Raw genomic sequence first — 22,633 nt, forward strand, 5'->3', positions numbered from 1 at the left:
TTCTTTGGCCTTTTCTTCTTGGCTGGAGTGATAATCTACAACTGTGTTTCCTAGGATGTTTACTAGTCTTTTCGTCCTGGCAACCAGGTTTGGTTGTGGGTTGAGTTTCCGCGTCTTTTGAGCGGAAAGTCTTAAATTATTCTTGATTTTGTTGGCCGTTTTTTGTGTGATTATTTTTCTCTTAATGGCTTTTTTTATTGGGTCCACGGTGGGTTCCGTTTCGTTGCTTTTGGCTTCATTATCGGTAACTTCTATCTTTTTATACAATTTTATTTTGTCTTATTTTATTTTATTTTATTTTTATTCTTATTTGTATTTATAGAGATGATGTCAATGCAATATTTTTCACTTTTTGTCACTTTTTGTCACTTATTCCTTCTACTTTAGTGAATGTTTGTCTACTTTGACGCGCGCACTGAGAGGTCCGTCCTGCTCGGAGGTCTACAGTCAACTAACCACTTCTTTTTTCCTGAATATTAAGAGCAAGTAACAAAATTACTCACTTCAGCCAACTCTCATACCACGTTGAGTGCACTCGTTCTCGTCCGATCACGAAAGTTAAGCAACGTAGGGCACGGATAGTACTTAGATGGGTGACCGCTTGGGAACTCCGTGTGGTGTTGGCTTTTTTTAATTTTTTCCAATTCTTCCTACTTTTCTTAATAATTTATGGTCATGTACATCGTGTTAAAAATATACTTTTAGTATTACAGCGTATGTCAATGTCGTGGTTATTCGTTATACATTCAAGTACGCTTGTTTGAAAGTCAATAGACTATTGCTGAATCACGTACTACTTATAAATTGTTGTCTAGCACGTAAGTGTAATTTCATGTACATTATACACTAGTACTGTGCGCTATAATTCATGAACTGCACAATAGATTTAACGCACCAATTATCTATGCATCTATTACACTGATTCCTGCAGTAGTTTTTACTTTCCACACTCTATGGCCGCCGTTTGCACAAAACGGCTATTTATATTTATTCCAATTTTTATTCCACGGATGACGATGTAATAAATTTGTTAACATATAGCAAACTCGATACCGAATATTCATTACATACGTCTAATCCATTATGTCATTCGTGGTTTAAGTGAATATTTACTTTCACGTTAAAAAGACAAAGAAGGTGAAACCATACTAATTGCTGTACGTTCTGGTCGTTGTAAAAGATTTTGGATGGAAGAAACATAAACAGCTTGGTTTTCTTTTCCTAATCAAATCCAGTCTCTTTCTATGATAACGCAACGGATATCATAGAAAACAACGGATATAACATAGTTGATTAAATAAACCAGTAACACCATAAATTAATTATGCGCATAAAGTTCATATTACTTGTCTACCAACCAACCAACCAACCAACCAAACAGCACAAGTTATGTGATATAAATAACCTGATGAGATAATCTTTCAAGCACGAGTCCAAAATCTACAATGGCACAACTTTTCTTCGAAACAGAGACGTCCAGCTGTTTTTTCTACAACCCGTTTTCACTATGAATTCAATGGAACACCGTTTGGCCTAAAAGGTGTAGCCACCTGAGTAAAATTTCATACATTTAGGTGGACGTATGCACATCGTTCATCTTCACGAACATTTATACGTAAAGTCACATACACGTATTGTCTTCATAGTTGTTCGAAAATCGTGTCTCCTTGGCGATGAATTACAGTAGAGTTTTGTACAGTAGTGAATTACTTAGAGAAGACAGCGCAAACGAAACAGGAAAAGGTGTGAGAGTCGGCTTAATGAGATACATATCGGTCAAACAATGTCGGCCTTTTTCATCCAACGCTTGCATAAAATGCTAACAGTTATTCTTTTCGTAAAACAATATCAATTATTTATTAGCATACTATTTTTATAATCAATTCGTTATATTTTCTGTATGATTGATCGCAATTAATCGGTCGTCATTCCCGTTACTGGGGGGAAATCAACCTACAGGGCCCTAGCGTTCCCTTTAACACGCCACTAAGTTCGACGGTTGAGTAGTGTAAAATGATCCGAATTCAATCGTCCATGAAAGAATACTAATTATCCATCAGTCAATGGTTAAACCTTATGTTTAATTTTTTTTAATTAAATTTTTACTGACTTTTTTGTGAGATTTTTCTGATTAAAATGAGGCCAAACACGATATAATTTATATCACATTTATATGTATATGTCGGAGATAAAAGGACACCGAAGCCTTCCCTTTGGAATTTGGGAAAACCCCTTAACACATTAATCTAGATTCTACTATAGCCGCAATTAAGCAATTGTCGTTATTCAATCCGATTGTATTTGTTCGAGATTTGTGATAATGAATTTGGGCTCGAGGCGACAATCAGTCGCCGAATGTAGCCGCGGTCAAGGGATGAACGCTTTCTCTAACAGAGGTATAGAGAAATTCTATAGCTCTCCTTAAAAGAAATAATTGTAGCGGCACTCGACAGTAAACATTCCAACGGTTTCTGTCCCGTGGCTCGCCACACGCAGACCCTATTCTCCGGCTAAAATGATTACCAGATGTCGATGCATCTCCACAGTACATGTTCAGCAAGCTTGAGAACCCGTTATAAATTTTAAGATTTAGTTTACTAAAGTCCGTCAAACAGACAAACAGTTTTTGTCCCAACTACGTGAAGATAGGGGAAATGTATTTTTTTCACGAACGACGCTTCCCACTAGCAACCTTCCCTCGAGGGCGGCTAGCATCCTTTTCTCGATACCAACATGGAAATTGACCAATTGACAGCAACGTCAATTTCCCTCACTTTCCGAACAAGGGCTTTTCTCGACGAATCCGATGACCTCGTGTCCTTAGACACACCCCATCACAGTTTTCCTCTGCAGCATCACCCTGACGGAAAGTCATTCTCTCTCGTGATGTCTCAGTAGCGAGTTACATAGTGTCTTTACACTTGGTGAATATTCTACGTTTTAACAAAAAGTTAGTGTTCTTTCACTCGCGGGGAGACACGATCGTGTAGAAGCGCATCAACAGGAGTCGTAAATTCCTGTTACGATTGTTCAATCGACGCCGCGAGATGATCGATCCCCTATTGCGTTTAGGCTAATAGAGGTGGTTAATTGAAGTGCACACTGCTGTAACGGGTTTTCAGTTGTGTTTTATTAAGACACTGTGTATACACTGAGTGGTGAATTAACAGCAACCGGGATACGGTTGGACTCGGTTAGAACGTAAGATCAGGGGATGAGAGGGCGAGAGCGTAAGCGCGAATCGTTGCTGCGAACTGAGACTTCCCGAGGTTGCTGACTGACTGACTGGCTGCCTGACTGACTCACTGACCGACTGCTGACTGACTGACTGGCTGCCTGACTGACTCACTGACCGACTGCTGACTGACTCCCTCTTAGTTTTCCCCGAAGGAAAGCTTGATGCCGATTGGTCGTGACCCCGCTAAAGAAGCAGGACATGAGGAATTTCTCACCAGTGTCCGGGGTGATTTTATTGCTGGGGAAAACCAGTCGTTTCTATCCTATGTTTATGTGTTGGGTTTTCTCGTTCGGTGACTACCTGCCTTTTCCGAGCCTTTTTTAATAGCATAACAAACTCAAGGATTTTGCTAATCCGGACATAAACCGAAATGCTTCTAGACAACTAGATTGCTCGACACACATCTGGAAACAATTTAGCTAGAAGGTGACGTTTTATGGCCGGTCATTGAGTTTATTGGGGGTCTGGAAGCAGGTAGGTGGGCCGCTGGCCGCCAGGTAGCGTTGGCTGGGGTTCCGCTGCTCCATGCGACGCAACAGTTAGTTTAGTAATACTTGTACCGTAGACAAGCAAGTTGAGTACAACTTGGACTTTGGAAGGAAGCGCATTTTGTTATTCCGCTGACCGCGGATTCGTTATTGAACGTAGGATTATTGTCATTAGCATCTCGAGTATCTAATTACTACGGCTACTTGTCAAATTCTGTAATAATCATATTTGTACTAGTAAATATCTTCTCTGTTACATAACAACAATGGCTAATACAAATGAAGATTCGTTACACGCACCTAACCCTAATCATAATGTGAACCCGAAATATATATGCCAGAAATAATATATATGTCGGAGATGAAAGGAAAGCCGAAGCCTTTCCTTGGAAATTTTGGGAATATCCTCTAGTACTTTAGTCTAGATTTTATTATAGCTGTAATTGTTTAAAATTTGTGATAGCGAGATTGGGTTCGAGGTGACAATTGGTCGCCGAACGTAGCCACGCTAACGAGATAAGCGTTTTGCCTAACGGAGGTCTGGAGTAGTTGTATGGGTTTTCTGAGAAGTGAGATTGTGGCGGCATGCGGCCTCGAGAGCGGGCCTAGCCACGTGTGAGGTTACGTCGGAGGTGCCGATACAATGGGACATACATTGTATCAATAACCAAACTCCAAGCAGAAACTGCCTAGCAACGGCGTTCGGAACTTTCTCGATGCTTCTAACGAGTGCGTATAAAATTTCAGACGAGGCCGGCATTCGTGCGATTGCCTTGGAGAGTGACACCTCGAGCATTTTCGTCAATCGTATTTTGTGCCTAAGATTATTTTTACGCTTAGTAAAGAGTTATCTCGTTGGCCGTGGATTCGTTTGAACCCAACAAACACATTGTTAATAGTGTACATTAAATACATTATTCGTAAATCATATTATTCATTAATCTTACTATTCGTTAAGCTTATTATTCATTAGACTTATTATCTGTTAAACTTAATTATTCGTATAATTTATTATTTATTAACTTCATTGTTCATCAAATTTATTATTCATTAGACTTAATTATTTGTTAAGCTTTGTGATAGTCTTGTATATACGCGTACATATTGTCACGTCCCGCGCTCCGCACGCGCCGTAACGAGAACAAGAAAACTATCCCATGCAAAACGCGCGAATAAAGATTTGAATGCACAAACGAACACACGGCGCTACGAAACTAAAGGAAGGATTAACAAGGCAATTAACACCGCAACGATTCGAGGAATTGCATACAGAAATTCTATCATCAAACACAATTATGTAAACACACATTAAACGCACAATAATCTAGAAACAAAACCTTCAATACTATGTTGTCACAATACAAGATATATATGTATATATGAAATCAAATGATTGACACATAACCTCAAATACACAACACTATATCACTAAAGAATCTGAATGAAAATCACTTTGCCAGAAATATATACATATATACGTGTGCGTGTTCTATCTTATTAAAAGAAATTAATATAAAACAAATAATTAACATTTCATTTCGTATGAACACTATACGGGCAAGAGAAATAGGCATATAAATACGTATATACATATATATATATGTACGTGTGAGTGCATATGTTTTGTATTATCGAATGCTCTATAAAATAAACTACTCGAAACAATAAATAACGCGATCAAAGAATTACAAAACATTAGCTATACTGAAGTAACACACAACATAAACATATATATATACGTATATTCACACGAGATATACTACTGTCACTTTAAAATAATGTTAATAAATAAATGTTCTGATTGCGGTAGAATAAGGAAAAACGAGCGACAGACGAAAATTTACTTCGATATCAAACAAAACTAAAGACCCGCCACTAAAACTTTACTGATCACATTTATGAGCAGCCATGTTGGATTTATACGCGTCATGGCGACAGGAATATTAGGGATTAATGGAAGTCAGGCCCGAGAAACAAATCATGAAAACACATTGTTAACACTTTTCTTTAATAAATTTTGTGCGCAACTACAAATGTATAAAAAATATATATATATATATATAAAAGGGGGGCAATATAAAAATAAAAAAATAATATATATAATAAATAATAACAAACGTAAATAACCTAACACTATCAGATTTAAAATATATATATACAACACAAAACAAAATATATCAAAAATTAATAACAATAAGGAACATCAAACAGCGAACCAACGAAATTGAAGCAGCTACACTAAATCAAAATAGAAACAAGGAGCTCCGGGATAAAGTTCGCTGAACTCACGCATACACCAATAGCGCACAACAGGGGAAATTCCCTTTCTCCCAGAAGCATGGTGACGAAGATGCGCCTCCAAAACCTCTTCGGGAATTTCATTCGCAAAACGAACTTTCACGCAACGATCAGTATCAACGATTTCAACCAGAGGGGGTTCCCCTCACAGGACTGATAGAAAACTAAGTTGAAATATGGAACTTACATTTTGTCACGTACGATTCCGAGAAGCCCAAAACTGCAACATCCCGATTCCCACGGAAGCGTACCCCCAGCGGACCACCACCCCGTGGGGGATGGCATTATAAATAAGCATAGCAACATAGCGCAGCGTTCATTAGTTTGTTCATAAATCTTGCGATCGTTTGTTATTACGGCTCATCATTCTTTGCGTCCATTACTGCGTTTAGAATTTGTATAAGTATTTTTGCGTTTCGGGGTCTTTAGTTTTTCGGTAAAGAAAAAGGAGTCGCGATTAAATAAAAGAAAATTTTAAGTCCTCATTACGGTATTAATTCAGTTAGCGAGTTACTCAATTTGTATCGAAATAGCTTAATAAAGTAAAGGCTGGTAAAAACCCTATATTCGAGATTAAATAATAAACCCAACAAACCTCGTCGATCACCGAAACACCTGGAGTAATGGCACCCGATAGCACCTTTTCCTCAAGGTAAGAGAATTAATTTTAAAAACTTTCTTCTTCTCTGGTAATCTCGTTGTCCTCGAGAATTGAATTAAAAACCTCCTATCATCGATTTCATTCATTTTCGCGAACGGTTTTAAAGATAGAAACATTGCTTAAATTTTAAACAAAGGTGTTGTCCGTTGTGTCGGCTTGTGCGAACGGTGTTTTCAACTACTGAAACATCCTCTGATCTTCGCATTCCTCCTCCCATTGTTGGTAAAATATTACCCGTCTTTGGGCAAGGCTTGCGAAATCACACGAGTTCCACGCAGAGAGGATCGTTAGAATCATCCTCGTTAATTAAACTCAAAAGGCAAGAAGATCGTGGCGACAGACTTCATCGTGGTAAATGAATTGAGTTTCGGTCCTAACGACAAACTACTACGGCGGAATTAAAAGAGAAGAAGAAGTCGAACGTAAAAATAAATTTATATAAAACAACGAACAATCTCATATTCCTATCTAATCCAGCAACGCTAAAATATAAATATCCAGCTAATAAAATATATATATATAATAACCTAAGCAATTCTACGTCAAAATAAAAATCCGTTCAACGAGGAAAAATATTCATTGTACCCAGCTTTAATCCTCTCCCGCGCTAGTATCCCTGCGCATAGCAAGTTAGCCGAAAAGTGAAATTCGTTTACCAGTTGCATTAAGCGTCAGTTAACGCTACCCTTTAAACGCAAAAGAAAATAATAAAAATAAAATATTTTGAAATAGTCTTTAGACTATTTCTGGTGGCAGCAACTATCGTATTAATTAATTACCTAAATCGGAATTAAATACACAATAATATCATTTCAACTTATTTCCCTTCAGATTACATACAAACTCAAACTATAAAAAAAAAAAATTTTTCAGTAAAATTTAAACTTAAGATTTGATCGATTTAAACAAACAAATTAATACGTAACATTTAGAGTAGTAAATTTTTGGTGGCAGCGGTGGGATCCGCTTCACGGAGGATTAAAGTTGGTTTAAACGATTTGACACGCTCCATAGTAGATTAAAGTTGTCACACTTGTTAATAAAATATATATTTAAAAAACAATGGCGACTGTAGTGGAATCGTTTGACGAAGAAATGGTTTTGACATTGTCGGAAAAGCTTAAAGCATGGGATGCGAACTTTCGCGATATGAGTGCAAAACTCGCCGAATTACAAAGCGGATTATTCGAACTTAAAACGAAACAGGAACCTCAAACACCCAAATCGCCGCCGACAGCGCAACAGGAAACGGTCCAGACAGGTGGACATACCCAGCCAATTAAGCTAAAAGACGCGATCGAATCGGTGCCAGTGTTTGACGGATATCGACCATCGGTATTCCATTTTTTAAGAGCTTGTGAGCGCGCGCGAAATATGATTCCCAGATATCAAGAACCTCAATTGGTAAAATTGTTAGTAAATAAGCTTCGTGGACACGCGTTCCTCGCCATCGAAGACACGGAATTAATGAGTTTAAATGATTTCGGAAACAAATTAAAGGATCTATTCGGCCCAAAGAAATCTCTTAATGAATATAAGGGAGAATTAGGAACGATATTTCAACGACCCGGGGAAGATATATTAGATTATATGGATCGCGTTAGAAATCTTAGATTAGCAATAATGGACGGAGAAAGAGGCGACTACGGCATCATATCCCCCGACGTACAAGATACTATAGATTGGGAAACGAGAGAAGCTTTCGTTAAAGGACTTCCGAACGAGGTATATGTACGAGTAAAAATAACAGGGTACCATACTTTAGAAGATGCGTATCGTCAAGCCGTTAAAGCAACACACGAATTGAGACAAATAACCGACAGAACGCGACCCCATCGACCGACACCCTCGAACTATTACAAACGCGATAACGCACGTCCCTCGAACACTAATAACAATATCAGAAACAACCGCCAAGATCGAAGATCAGTACCTCCATCGCAGAATTTTCCGAATACTAATAGACAAAATATCATGTGTAACTATTGTAAAAAAACCCGGACATTTAGTGAAGGACTGTTACAAATTTAAAGCCCGAGTAGACGCCGGATTAATCGTACCCTACGCTTCGAGACCGTCGGGAAACCAAACACGTCCTTCGGGAGAATGGGGCGAGCCACGAGGGAACGATACGCCGAATCGCCCGAGAGTACAAGCGGCAATCAGGCGACCGGCGCCGACGGCAACAAACAGGACGAGGGCAGCCACCCACGCGAGATCAACTCCACCACCCATAACGAGAGACGGAGCGAACGCAATGCCGACTATAAGATCGAACGAACAGCCACTAAATACTGTGGGGGAGTCATCCCACAACCAAACAAGGCCACAGACAGGGAATCCAGAATCTCAAGACAAAAGGGAAAGAGCGAAGCACAAGCAACCGGCGAAGGAAAATCATCAAGAGTTGAATTCAGATTCGGAAGGCGACCTCTCCGAATTATTTCAGTAAAATTTAACGATTCTCCAACGACCCCAACTGCACGAATAGTTTCCCCAAATCTAAAAACCAAGACGAGTTTATTGTTAGACTCTGGATCGGAAATCAATATTATCAAGAAACCTGCTTTACCCGATTCAGCCATCATCGACGAGAAAGAATCAATTGAAGTGCGAGGAATTACGGCAACGAGCCTGGTCTCCCTAGGGCAGACGGTAATACAGGTCGCGGGCCATCCGGTTATTTTTCACGTAGTCGATGATTCATTACTAATCGATCAAGACGGAATCTTAGGATCCGAATTTTTTGCAGGTTGTAAAGCTCGTTTAGATTATGAAGAAAAACATATCAAATGGGGAAATATTTATATTCCCTTCGACACTAAGGAGAAAATAATTATACCGAAGCGAAGTTCAATAACGTGTTCAATTAATATCGCTAATCCAGAGATAAAAGAGGGATTTATTCCAAGAATCGAGCCGAGCAAGGGAATCTATTTCGGAAATGCAGTTGTGAGGAATCATAAAGGAAAAGGCTATATAAGAGTAATAAATACTACTTCAAGAGATTACGAATTTACAACACCGACGATGGTAATTAAGGAATTTGAAAATCCCTCCCCGCTTCCTAGGACAGCGTGTAATACAGTTTTAAAATCGAAGGAAAGTAGATACGAAAAAATAAATGAGTTATTACGACTCGAACACTTGAACGAAGAAGAAAAGGAAAATGTAAAAAAATTGATTCGTAACAATCAAGATAGATTTCATATTCCAGGAGATACATTGGAGGCAACTGAAGTTCTGCAACATAGAATAATTACCACAGATAATATACCAATTAATACCAAACAGTATCGATATCCGCCAATACATCGAGAAGAGATAAATCGACAGATTCAAGAATTGCTAGATACGGACGTAGTGGAACCATCAATATCTCCATATAACTCCCCGTTATGGATTGTGCCCAAAAAACCCGATTCGCAAGGAAATAAACGCTGGAGATTAGTTATCGATTATAGAAAATTGAACGATAAAACGATTGGCGATGCCTTCCCATTACCCAACATCACAGAAATATTGGATCAATTAGGAAGTGCAAAATATTTTTCCACGTTTGACTTAGCATCAGGCTTTCACCAGATCCGTATGTCGCAAGAGGACGCCCACAAAACGGCATTTTCGACACCATACGGACATTTTCAATTCAAAAGAATGCCCTTTGGATTAAAAAATGCCCCAGCAACATTTCAACGTTTAATGAACTCGGTATTATCGGGTCTGCAAGGAATAGAACTATTCGTCTATCTGGATGACATAGTGATTTATTCCAGATCTCTCCAGGAACACGAAATTAAATTTAATAAATTAATGGAAAGACCGAGGACAGCCAAATTACGATTACAACCCGATAAGTGTGAATTTTTACGGCATGAGGTGAATTATTTGGGACATATAATTAGTGAGGATGGCGTGAAACCCGATCCAAAAAAGGTCGAAGCCGTATCAAAATTTCCACGACCAAAGAAGGCGAAAAATATCAAACAATTTCTGGGACTAGCAGGATATTACAGAAGATTTATACCCGATTTCTCCAAGGTCGCGAAACCATTGACACAACTATTAAAGAAAGATACTCCCTTCAAATGGACGGAAAATCAAGAAGATGCATTCAATAATTTAAAAACAGCGTTAATGACGAAGCCCATTCTACAATATCCAGACTTTTCTAAACCTTTTAACCTTACCACAGACGCATCAGGATATGCAATAAGCGGTGTACTGAGTCAAGGGCCAATCGGAAAGGATTTGCCGATTGCGTATGCCTCAAGACTATTAAATTCTGCCGAACAAAACTACTCTACTGTCACGGTGGTCGTGAGAACGCAACGAAAGGATGATTATGCCTCACATACCTTGGTCAGCAAAATGATGGCTAAGCAGTAATAGAAACCCTATGTGACCGGCATCCAGCGATAGCCCCTCCACAGGAGCCGGGTCCTTGATATAAAAAAGTACCTCTCGAGTCGTTGTAAGAACATTCTTTTCTGTGCTGTTTGACCATTCTGTATTGTTACTCTGTCAGTGTTCAATAAATTTTCTAATAACAATCAAAATTTAAGTACGAATTTCTCACCTTGCGTGCGGAACGTGAAATTACCCCGAATCGACGTGACACTACCATAGAAAAGGAGTGTCTGGCAATTGTTTACAGCGCAATGCACTTCCGACCGTATCTTTACGGAAGAAAGTTTACTATCGTAACCGATCATAAACCTTTAGTGTGGATGCATTCTATCAAAGATCCTACTTCTAGAATTTGGAAATGGAAATTAAAATTATCGGACTTTGAATTTGATATTGTATACAAAGAAGGCAGAGCGAACGCAAACGCAGACGCATTATCTAGGAACCCTCCAGAAGTTTGTTTACCAATCAGAAAGAGAGAGGAAGTCTCACCGATTCGCTATCCTGTCCCAAAAAGATTCGAAATAGACACGTCAACGGAAGACTCTCCCGTATTCGAAGCCAAACCACGCGTCTTGCCTCAACCCAGTGATTCCAAAAACCAAGGAAAGGGTTTTACCCGAAAACATTTTACAATAGAAGAAACCCCCATAAAATATTTAGACCAAGCACTAACAGAAATCAATGTAAGTACAGACAGAGAAATAACCAATCGAGAAAAGGAAGACACGGACACGACAAGCGAAAAAGAAACCTCCACTGTAGTTCCAGAACTAATTCAACAACAAGAAAAGGACACGAGACCTACGATAATTGCGGAACTAAAAATTTCGGAAACCCGAGACTCAATTGCAAGAGTAAGTGACCATAAAGTAGTATTTATAGATATACACGGCAAACCGATAGATAAAGGAGCCTTAGAAATGAAGGAAACGGGAAAATTGCCTCGTTATGAAGATTTAATGTTAGAAAAAGCAAGATTGAATTACGATTCCGGAAAATACATTGTATCCCTACCGATAAAGGAAAATAGAAATATTCCAATAACACCAGACAATTTATTAAACTCGCTAAGATCTCTATTAGACGTAGTAAATGAAAAACAGTTAACTTCGTTTAGCATTAGCAAAGGAAACTTGGAGGAAATACCCTGGCGATATACAATCAGAAAATTAAAGGAAATATTTATGGAAAAAACCTTATCCATCACCATTTGCACTGGAGAAGTAATTACTCCACCTGTGGAAGCGCGGAACAACATAATACGAGAAAAACATGAATCAAGCGTAGCAGGACACAAAGGAATTACCAAAACTTATCAAAGAATACGACAACACTACTATTGGGAAAATATGAAAAAGGAAATTCAAGATTACGTAAGAACATGTAAGGAATGTCAATTAAAGAAACTCACAAGAATAAAAGCAAAACAACCAATGGTACTTACAGACACACCAGGTAAAGCATTCGATAAAATTAGTATGGATATTGTAGGACCATTACCAAAAACTCAAAAGGGAAATGAATATATATTAACCATCCAAGATTTATTAACAAAATACTCAATTGGGATTCCACTAGGAGGAATCTCTTCAGCCGAGATAGCGGACGCTTTTGTAAAGCGATTTATTTGTCGTTTCGGATCACCGAGAGCTATTCTCACTGATCAAGGAACGAACTTTACATCCTCACTAATGAAGAAAGTAGCAAAGAGATTCCGCATCAAACAATACACCACGACGGCATATCATCCACAAAGTAACGGTTCAATCGAAAGATCTCACCACGTACTGATTGAATATCTCAAATTATACATTGAAAATTCCAGAAATTGGGACGAATGGGTAGAATTAGCTATGTTTTCTTATAATACCTCTGTACACGAAGGAACGAAATTCTCTCCGCACGAATTAGTTTTTGGACATTTAGCCAGAGAACCTACTGGTGAAGTAATAATCGAAGAGAACATGGAACCAACATACGCAGAATATCTCGAAGACCTGTTCGATAAAATTAACACCGTACAACGAATGGCAAGAGAAAATTTAATAAAATCCAAACTAAGATCAAAAGAATATTACGACCGACGAATCAACCCCCAGGATTTTAAAGTAGGAGATTCGATATATTTACTAAAAGAACTCAGTAAAGGAAAATTCTCCGATCAATATACTGGACCATATAAAGTGCTAGAAATCCTGCAGAACCAAAACGTCAAGATTGAAGTAAAAGGGATTCCGCGAACAGTGCACTTAAACAAGCTAAAACTAGCGCATAATCGAAATAAACAATGAATAAAGTGATTTCAGTGGGCAACGTAGTGCAGTAGTGTATGTTGTAGTGCTGTTCGTCGAATAATACAGATATCGAACACCTAAAAGGAAAAAGGGAAAATTATTATATGTGTTTCAATTATTGCTTAAATATAAAACGTGTTAACTCAATGAACAATTAACTAGTGAAAGTGAAAGTTACCTTGTGAACAAGTGATCAACATACAAGAAAGTGTACGTGCAAGTATAGGTTATGGATCGTTGTTTGTGGAACATAATGTATGACAGCTACCTAAAATAAGTGAATAAATTAGTCTCAATTGTCTCAGTGCAAAATACGAGGTTACTAAGTGTTATAACTATATTGTGGATAAATCAAAAGGAAGTGTGACACTGTTCGTCGAATAATACAGATAGCGAAAACCTAAAAAAGAAAAAAAAAAGGAAAATTATCATGTGTACTCCAATTATTGTTTGAATATACAACGTGTTGATTCAATAAAATTAAAAGAGTGAAAGTGAAAGTTACCTTGTGAACAAGTAATCATCATACGAGAAGGTTTACGTGCAAAATAGGTTATGGATCTCTGTTTGCGAAACACCATGTACAACAGCCAGCTGAAAAATAAATGAACCAATTAACTTCAATTGCCTTAATGCAAAATACAACAGTACTAAATGTTATAACAATACTGTGGAAGCATTGCACTGTTCATCGAACAACACAGATGGCGGAAACCTGAAAAGAAAAGAAGTTTATTACAAGTGCTCCAATTACTGTTTGAATGTGAAACGAGCTAGTTCAACGAATAACTAAAACGGTGAAAGTGCAACTTACCTCATGAACAATTAATCACCATACAAGGAAGCGTACATGCATGAATTTCGCAGACTAACAAGAAGAAATAAAATAGTTGATAAAGTATAGAAAGCGGTTAGAAAATAATCAAGATAGATTAATTGAGAGTTAGTAATAAATGTACCCGGAGTAAAGGGATATTTGGTTATGTATTAATCTACGTAGTATTGTGATGTTAATTTGTAATGCACAATAGTGGTCGCACATACAATGCATTATATGTATATATTAAATTAAATAAATTAAACACCACCTTTATGACCACAGATATAAGACGATTGAAGGCAGCCGTAGTAGAAGGCAGCCGTAGTAAGTATCCAAGGCATATCAAAGAATCGGATGATGTTGCGGGAACGATCCAGGTAAGTGATGCAGCAACGAAAGAGTAGAATCTGAAGAATTACAGACAATGTTAATCTAACAAGTAGATTTTAATCACTAATAAAGAAACCAACTCATATCATACAAAATAATAGCAAATAGCAAGTACATGCAATAATAAATTAATAGGGAAAATAAGAAAGGTTAATAAACACAGGAATAGGTTAGAAATTAATCAAGATAGACTAACTAAATATTAACAACATGACTGAACTCGGTGCAAAAGAATAAAGTTACGCTACACAAAATATCTGGTAACACAATACACAAAAAACATTAACTAAATTAAACAAGACTTATATAAATGCAAGTCACGTATAATCAAAACAATGACTATCGAAATTCGATAACAATACAATCCATGCTATCACATTAAGGTAGCACACGGTATTGACACACACAATATCATGTAACACAAAACAATATTACAAAAACATTACTAAGTAAAATTATAGTGATTAACAATTAATTAACTATTTCAACGACACGCTACTGTTGACATTAAACCAACGCCATACCAAAGATACACGCGAGCGGCCATGTTGAAAAATTCGTCGCGCTCGCATACAAATAATAGCCAATAGAATGTAATACGGCATCACAGTAGTAATGTTAGGTACTAAGAAAAAAAAAAACAACAACAAAAAAAAGGGGAGAGAGTTAAGGAAAATACATATAATAAATAACAACTAACATAATCATAACATATTATATATATTATATTATATACAGAGATACAGTATTCATACAAGGAACAGGTCCGAATGAAACATATATATATAAAAAAAAAAGAAAAAAAAATATATAATATATATATTAACTATTTTTGTATGTGTGTATAGAACTGATGGCGAATTCATCAACCATTCTCTGAACGACGGATGGAAGAACATGTAGATGTTGTCCAGACGTTTCACGAAGAATCCAGAGAGCATTTTGAATCGCTGCAGAAAATCCTTCCATGCATGTTCGTTTACAAAAATCTGACAGACATCGAAAGAATTTTTTTTTTTAGTCCAAGGAATAGCAATCCGTACCGTAGAACTGTAAAGCACCTGTACGCCACTCACGAAACCAAATACTTTTGCTATCCACCTGTAAACAAATGACATTTATAACTATGCATATAACTTTCACCTAATGTTTAACAATATATACATACACGCATGTTGTAAAGTAGGCGATATCTATTGATAATCTAAGTGACTCGTAAAATAAGTCGTCATATTTACCATTGCACGCACATATATATATATATATATATATATATATATATATATATATATATATTCAAAGACAAGCTATAATTGTAATAAAAAAAAATAATAATAATAAAAAAAAACAACACAAAAAAACATATAAACTTTTTTTTTATATATTAATAATAATAATAAAAAGTTATTCTTATTTCTAATAAACCCGAGAGTAAGAAACGATTTAATAAATTGTTGATAGGAAGATGAACTGCCTAGTCATCGTACTCACCCTCATCAAAATAACACACGGCCTGGTAGGATATGGCTGCAATGGCAACCACCTCAATGTTACCACTATCTCTCTAAACTCCATCGGGGACTGCAGCATACAGCCTACATTGACTGAAACCCAAGATATTTATATACAATTACTTCAACTCTCAGAATTTGAATTTACCAATGTAAGGCAATGCAAGGTGCAAATAACTCGAATTGTATATTACTGTGGCATGCACTCTCACACGTCGGCAGTGCATAACGGATTCGCCGAATACCTCCATGAAACAACCGCCCAACAATGCGCAAGGATGCACCAAGACGGCACGTTTTCACTCGGACCACAAAACCTTATAGTTGGCCTAAAGGATAATGCAACAGAAACAAGGTCGCTTGTCCTAGCCGGCAAGCTAACAGACGACGGCAGCTGCCAGGGAACACAGTATGTAGACCCATACGGGAGCTGGGAAAAGGTCCTCGTACAAGCAACAGTGAGGATAAGTTTAAAATCAGCAGTCGTGCCAGTACGGATCGAGGCGAACAAAATTCTACTGAAATCAGGAACGGTATGTACCTTTAGCGAAGGAAACTGTCTAGACGCTGAAGACGGATACACTTATTGGCAACCACAACCACCCTCACCATGCAAATTTGATCAGTACGATGTGCTATATGAAGGAATTGCTACAAGGATCCAAGAAATAAAAACCAACAGAGAATCAGCACAACCAGTTTACGCACTAACAACGCAGGAAGTAACATTTGCACTGACTAAAACCGGAGAACAGCCACTGTGTGGATATACCCTACTATCCACCGAACATCCCAAATTGTTCCTGTTAGAAACAACAAGAGGAAATACGTTCATCTCCAAAAGAAAGACAGCAGTCGAAAACTTGGACATATTCGCATACGTCAACTCAAAATTCATTTACGTAGAGAAACATATTAAACGACAAATGACAACATTGTACCATGATATATTGACACAAAGATGTACCACGCAGAAGAAACTAATAGAGAATGCTTTAAGCTTAGCAATCTTACTGCCCGATGAATTTGCATATACCATAACCAAAACCCCAGGACACATGGCCCTGATCGCAGGAGAAGCAGTCCACATAGTCAAATGCATTCCGGTACAAGTAAAGGTACGACATACAACAGAATGTTACTCGCAGCTACTCGTTTGGCAAGGGAATCGCACCGCATTTTTAACGCCAAAAACACACATTCTAACGCAACACGGAAACCACAGAGAATGTAGCGCGGTATTACCTACACTATACAATATCGACGGACTCTGGCACAAATTCGTACCAAAACCCATGGAAACAATTGCACCACAGGAACTCCGCCCGGATGTACGTCAAACGTGGCAATATTCAGCACCATCGTCGTTGGCCACGAGCGGAATATACACCCAAAAGGACCTTGATGCACTTCGGGACCACGTCATGTTCCCGGCAGAAAAATCTGCACTTTTGAACACATTGGCCAGAGGAGCAACAGGAAAAACAATCGTCCCTGGAACAGTAAACATTCTGGGAATGATGGACGAAAACACATTAACGACAATAGCAAAAAATACCATATCAAGCTTATGGATTGGTTTCATGGAATTTGGAACCGTCAGTGCAGCAATATTTGGAATACTTGTAATATTTAAACTAATCAAGACGATAATAGATATAGCCATACATGGATACCAGTTACGTGAAACTTACGGATGTGGAATCGCCCTATTAGGAGCAATATGCGGCTCAGTTACCCACCTGCTACTATACCTCAAAAGAAAACGAAATATCGATGATCAAACAGCACAACCTCAAGGGATATCGATAACACCGGTAGTCACTCAACAACCACCGCCATCTACATCCGCCTTGAGCGAACTCAGAGACACCATCAGTCAAATTCCCTTTGGAAATTTGAACTCCAAGGGCGGGGGTGTCACGTCCCGCGCTCCGCACGCGCCGTAACGAGAACAAGAAAACTATCCCATGCAAAACGCGCGAATAAAGATTTGAATGCACAAACGAACACACGGCGCTACGAAACTAAAGGAAGGATTAACAAGGCGAGGGCAACTAATAAATCCAATCAGTATAAAAAAAAATAATAAATGAAACCAGCTAACGGATTGAACGAGTTACGAACCAAACAAATAAACCGGGAAATAAGAATAACTACAAAAGGGGAAATAATTGAAACACCAGATATACATGTATATATAAATATATTTTAATCAATCAACTTGGAGAGTTACATATAAATATAAACATATATGCTAGACATGTAATGAACTAGTAAATACTAGAGTTAATGCTTATAATACTATGCAACAAATACAATATTATCGATTTGTTACGACCGTTCGCGGAGAGACGCGGTCGCGAGGAAAACGCGTCAGCGAGAGGCGTAAATTCTCGCTACGATTCGGTGAATCGACGCCGCGAAGTAGTCGTTCCCCTGTTTCGATTAAGATAACAGAGGTGGTTAAATGAATATGACACAGTAGTAAGTTATATTTCACCGTTTATTCCAACAACTTATAACGAAGACAGTTACGCTGATGCGTATGTACGAGATGAGCGAGTGACTGATCTGCGGGTGTGTATACCCGGTGGAAGGATGTTGACCGTTCGAAGGATGTAAAATCAGTACTGTACTGGGAGACGATGATGTGTCGGAGGAAAGCTAAGGATGGGTGTGTCTAGCGCACGGGAACATCGGATTTGTTGGTGCCGATGTTATTTAGGAGAGTGAGGGAATAGGCTTCGTTTCTAATTGGTTAAACGAAGGATCTTAACCGCCCTCGAGAGAAAGTGGTTAGTGGGAGGACAGTTGCAGCGTACGTGCGAAAAACCAACTTTCCTTAGTTAAGCCGTGGTAGACAATAGTCTTTGGAAATTCTTCCGAACCAGATGTTTGTTTTGTTTGAAGGACCTTTCCTAGGAAATCTATGAGATTTATGGAAGGTCCTTGAAACTATGGAGGATACGCTGCGAGTATCCGAAGACATCTGGTTGCCACATTGCCCGCGGTGTGTGGCCTCGGCTAGGTAGAGTGTTACGCGACGTAACATACTCCCCCCGTCGAGAGGGTACCGATCAAAAGGAAATTTTGAGTTCTTGGGGAAAGGATCCTTGGAAATTTTGGGAACATCCTCTAGTACCTTAGCCTAGATTTTATTATAGTTGTAATTGCTTAAGATTTGTAATAAGCGAGATTGGGTTCGAGGTGACAATCGGTCGCTGAACGTAGCCACGGTCACGGGATGGATGTTTTATCTAACGGAGGTCTGGAGTGGTTGTATGTGTTTTCCGAGAAATGTGGTTGTGGCGGCATGCGGCCTCGAGAGCGGGTCTAGCCACGTGTGATGTTGCCTCGGAGGTGCCGATGCAATGGGACATACATTGTATTAGTAATCAAAACTCCAGGCAGAAACTGCCTAGCAACGGCGTTTGGAACCTTCTCGATGCTTCCAAACGGGTATAGAAAACAAAATGCAATCGTACAGGGAGAAAAATCTCCACGAGGCTGGCATTCTTGCGATTGCCTTGGAGAGTGATACATCGAGCATTTTCGACGATCGCATTTGCGTCTAAGTTAGTTTCGCTTAGTAAGGAGTTATCCCGGTGACCGTGGATTCGTTTGAACTCAAACATTGCTAATAGTATTATTTAATTTAATTATTCGTAGATCGTATTATTCATTAGGCTTAGTGTTTGTTAGACTTATTATTAGTTGTACCTATTATTTGTTAAGCTTAGTGATAGACCTGTATATACGTGTAAGTAAAATCTCGGCTTTGTGAAACGATGGCTAGTCCACATGAAGAGTCGTCGCGCGCCCAAAATTCGAATCGTGATCCGACATCAGAAGTGGGATTAGAACCGTTTAAAGTGCTACAAGAGCAAATGGTCCTTATGCGCGAGTTAATTCAGACGCTAGCGCACAAACCGGGGGAGCAAAGACCGAGTACGGAATCTAAGGTTGCAACGTTACCACGTTTTGACCCCGAAGGCGCGGGCGCCGATCCATCCGCGTGGTGCTCTCATGCTGATCTGATTTTGAAAGACCACCCCCGATGCAAGATAGTGCGTTACTTTCCGCTCTAAATCGCGCCCTAAGGGGTTCTGCTGCGCATTGGCTTTCACAAATGGTGCGCGGTGGAAAGCTTACCTGGCCAACGTTTAAGGAACAATTTCTTTCGCGTTTTGGTGGCAGAGAGACAGCCGCTTCGGCGTTAATAAGGATATCCAGAGAACGACCGTCGGAGACTGAATCCCCGGGAGCGTACGGTAGTCGCCTCCGCTCCATGCTGCAGATGAAGTTGCAAGATCTAACGATGCCCGAAGTGATCAATGCCCTCGCCCTTTATATACTGAGTTCACAAGATCGACGCTTTCGGCGACTAACGCTCGCGAATAATATCAGGACGGAGGACCAATTTCATGATGAAATGAGGATTCTCCCTTACAACGATCAGCCGACATTTTCGCCAAGAAATTCACTAACGGAACCTGAAGCTAAACGAAGCAGGCTATCAGTTCCTCGGATTAAGTGCTACCGCTGTGGTGCTCACGGACATAGGAGAACGGAGTGTCGCCTGCAAACACAAACGGGGAAGGAGCAGGATATACGAAACCCGAAGGGAAAACGACCAGCCGCATCGTCGAAGGTGACCTGCTTCAAATGCCACGAGGAGGGACATATCGCGCCTAATTGCCCATCATCGCGGAAAAGAAACTACGATTCCATTGACGAACGCCGGATCGACTCCTGTGTAGTGGAAGCTCCGGCTGGTAGATTAAGCCATCTGGGTGAGTCGTATCCATTTTACTTTGATTCTGGGGCCGAGTGTTCGTTAATCAAAGAGTCCCTAGCCTCGAAATTTTCGGGTAAAAGAATAACCGATGTGGTAGTGATGCGGGGGATCGGGAATACTTGTATTAAGAGTACACTTCAGATTTTGTCCACTGTTTGTATTAACGGTCTTACATTGGAGATAGTTTTTCATGTCCTTGCTGACGATTACCTAAAATACGACGTCATGATTGGTCGCGAGATTTTGAGCCAGGGATTCGACGTAAATATCACGCAAAATAGCCTCGTTATTTGTAAAACAAAGGTCGTTAACGCTTGTGGTAAAGTCGCGGAAGATGCGGTCAACATTAACGAGGTTGACACTGATGTGATCGGTAACTATAAAGATCGATTAATCTCTGTTCTCGAAAAATTTAAAGAATCATTCATTACGGGTTTCCCGCGTACTCGCGTCAGTACGGGCCAGTTGGAAATACGGCTAATTGATCCCAACGTCACCGTGCAGAGAAGCCCTTACAGGCTTAGCGTGGAAGAGCGAAGAATAGTACGCGAGAGGATAGACGAATTAATTAAAGCACAAATTGTAAAACCTAGTAATTCGCCGTTCGCGAGCCCTATAATACTCGTGAAGAAGAAGGATGGCTCAGACAGATTGTGCGTAGACTTTCGAGCGCTGAATAAAAATACGGTCGCGGATCGGTATCCCTTACCCCTTATTGCTGACCAAATCGCGAGATTGCAGAGTGCGAGATACTTCATTAGCCTGGACATGGCTAGCGGATTTCACCAGATCCCCATTCACCCTAACTCGACGGAATATACTGCGTTCGTTACCCCCGACGGTCAATACGAATACGTGACGATGCCGTTTGGGTTGAAAAATGCACCAGCCGTTTTCCAGAGAGCCATTTTCAAGGCCTTAGGCGACCTCCCTTATTCGTATGTCGTTGTTTATTTGGACGACGTTCTAATAATCGCCGACTCAATAGATCAAGTTCTAGAAAGGTTGCACACTGTACTAAACACTCTCGTAAACGCCGGATTTTCTTTCAATTTCGCTAAATGTTCTTTTCTGAAGACGTCGGTACTTTATTTGGGATATGTAATTCGTAACGGAGAAGTTCGTCCAAACCCGGGAAAAATACAAGCTTTGAATTCTTTACCTGCACCGTCGACCGTCACACAGCTTAGGCAGTTTATAGGTTTGGCCTCTTACTTCCGGAAATTTATTCCTAAATTTTCGCAAGTGATGAAACCCTTGTACGCACTCACTTCTAGTAACAAGCACATAACTTGGACGGACAGGCACGAAAAGATAAGACAACAGATAATTTCCGTTCTGACCGACGCGCCGGTGTTAACGATATTTGATCCCAATCGTCCCATAGAGCTACATACCGACGCTAGTTCGGAGGGGTATGGAGCTATTTTAATGCATAGAGTCGAAAAGGAAAACAGAGTCATCGAATATTATAGTAAAAGGACCAGTCCCGCGGAATCTAGGTATCATTCGTACGAACTGGAGACACTAGCAGTAGTAAGCGCCGTCAAGCATTTCCGACACTACTTACATGGACGGAAATTCTTAGTAGTTACCGACTGTAATTCTTTGAAAGCCTCCAGCAACAAAGTAAACTTAAACGACCGGGTTTATAGGTGGTGGGCTTATTTGCAAACATTAGATTTTGACATCATGTATCGAGAGGGTAAACGAATGGCC

The 22,633-nt window shown here is 39.3% G+C and overlaps 1 non-coding gene across 1 annotated transcript; it reads left to right on the plus strand.

Annotated features, from left to right (window-relative positions):
* The first annotated feature begins 507 nt into the window (after window positions 1-507).
* On the plus strand, window positions 508-626 carry LOC143304759 (5S ribosomal RNA). The gene has a single exon (XR_013061405.1). It is a non-coding gene; the product is annotated as a 5S ribosomal RNA (ribosomal RNA).
* Window positions 627-22,633: the final 22,007 nt, after the last annotated feature.

This window comes from Bombus vancouverensis, unplaced genomic scaffold (genome assembly GCF_051014615.1).
Source record: "Bombus vancouverensis nearcticus unplaced genomic scaffold, iyBomVanc1_principal scaffold0053, whole genome shotgun sequence".
NCBI classification, from domain to species: domain Eukaryota; kingdom Metazoa; phylum Arthropoda; class Insecta; order Hymenoptera; family Apidae; genus Bombus; species Bombus vancouverensis.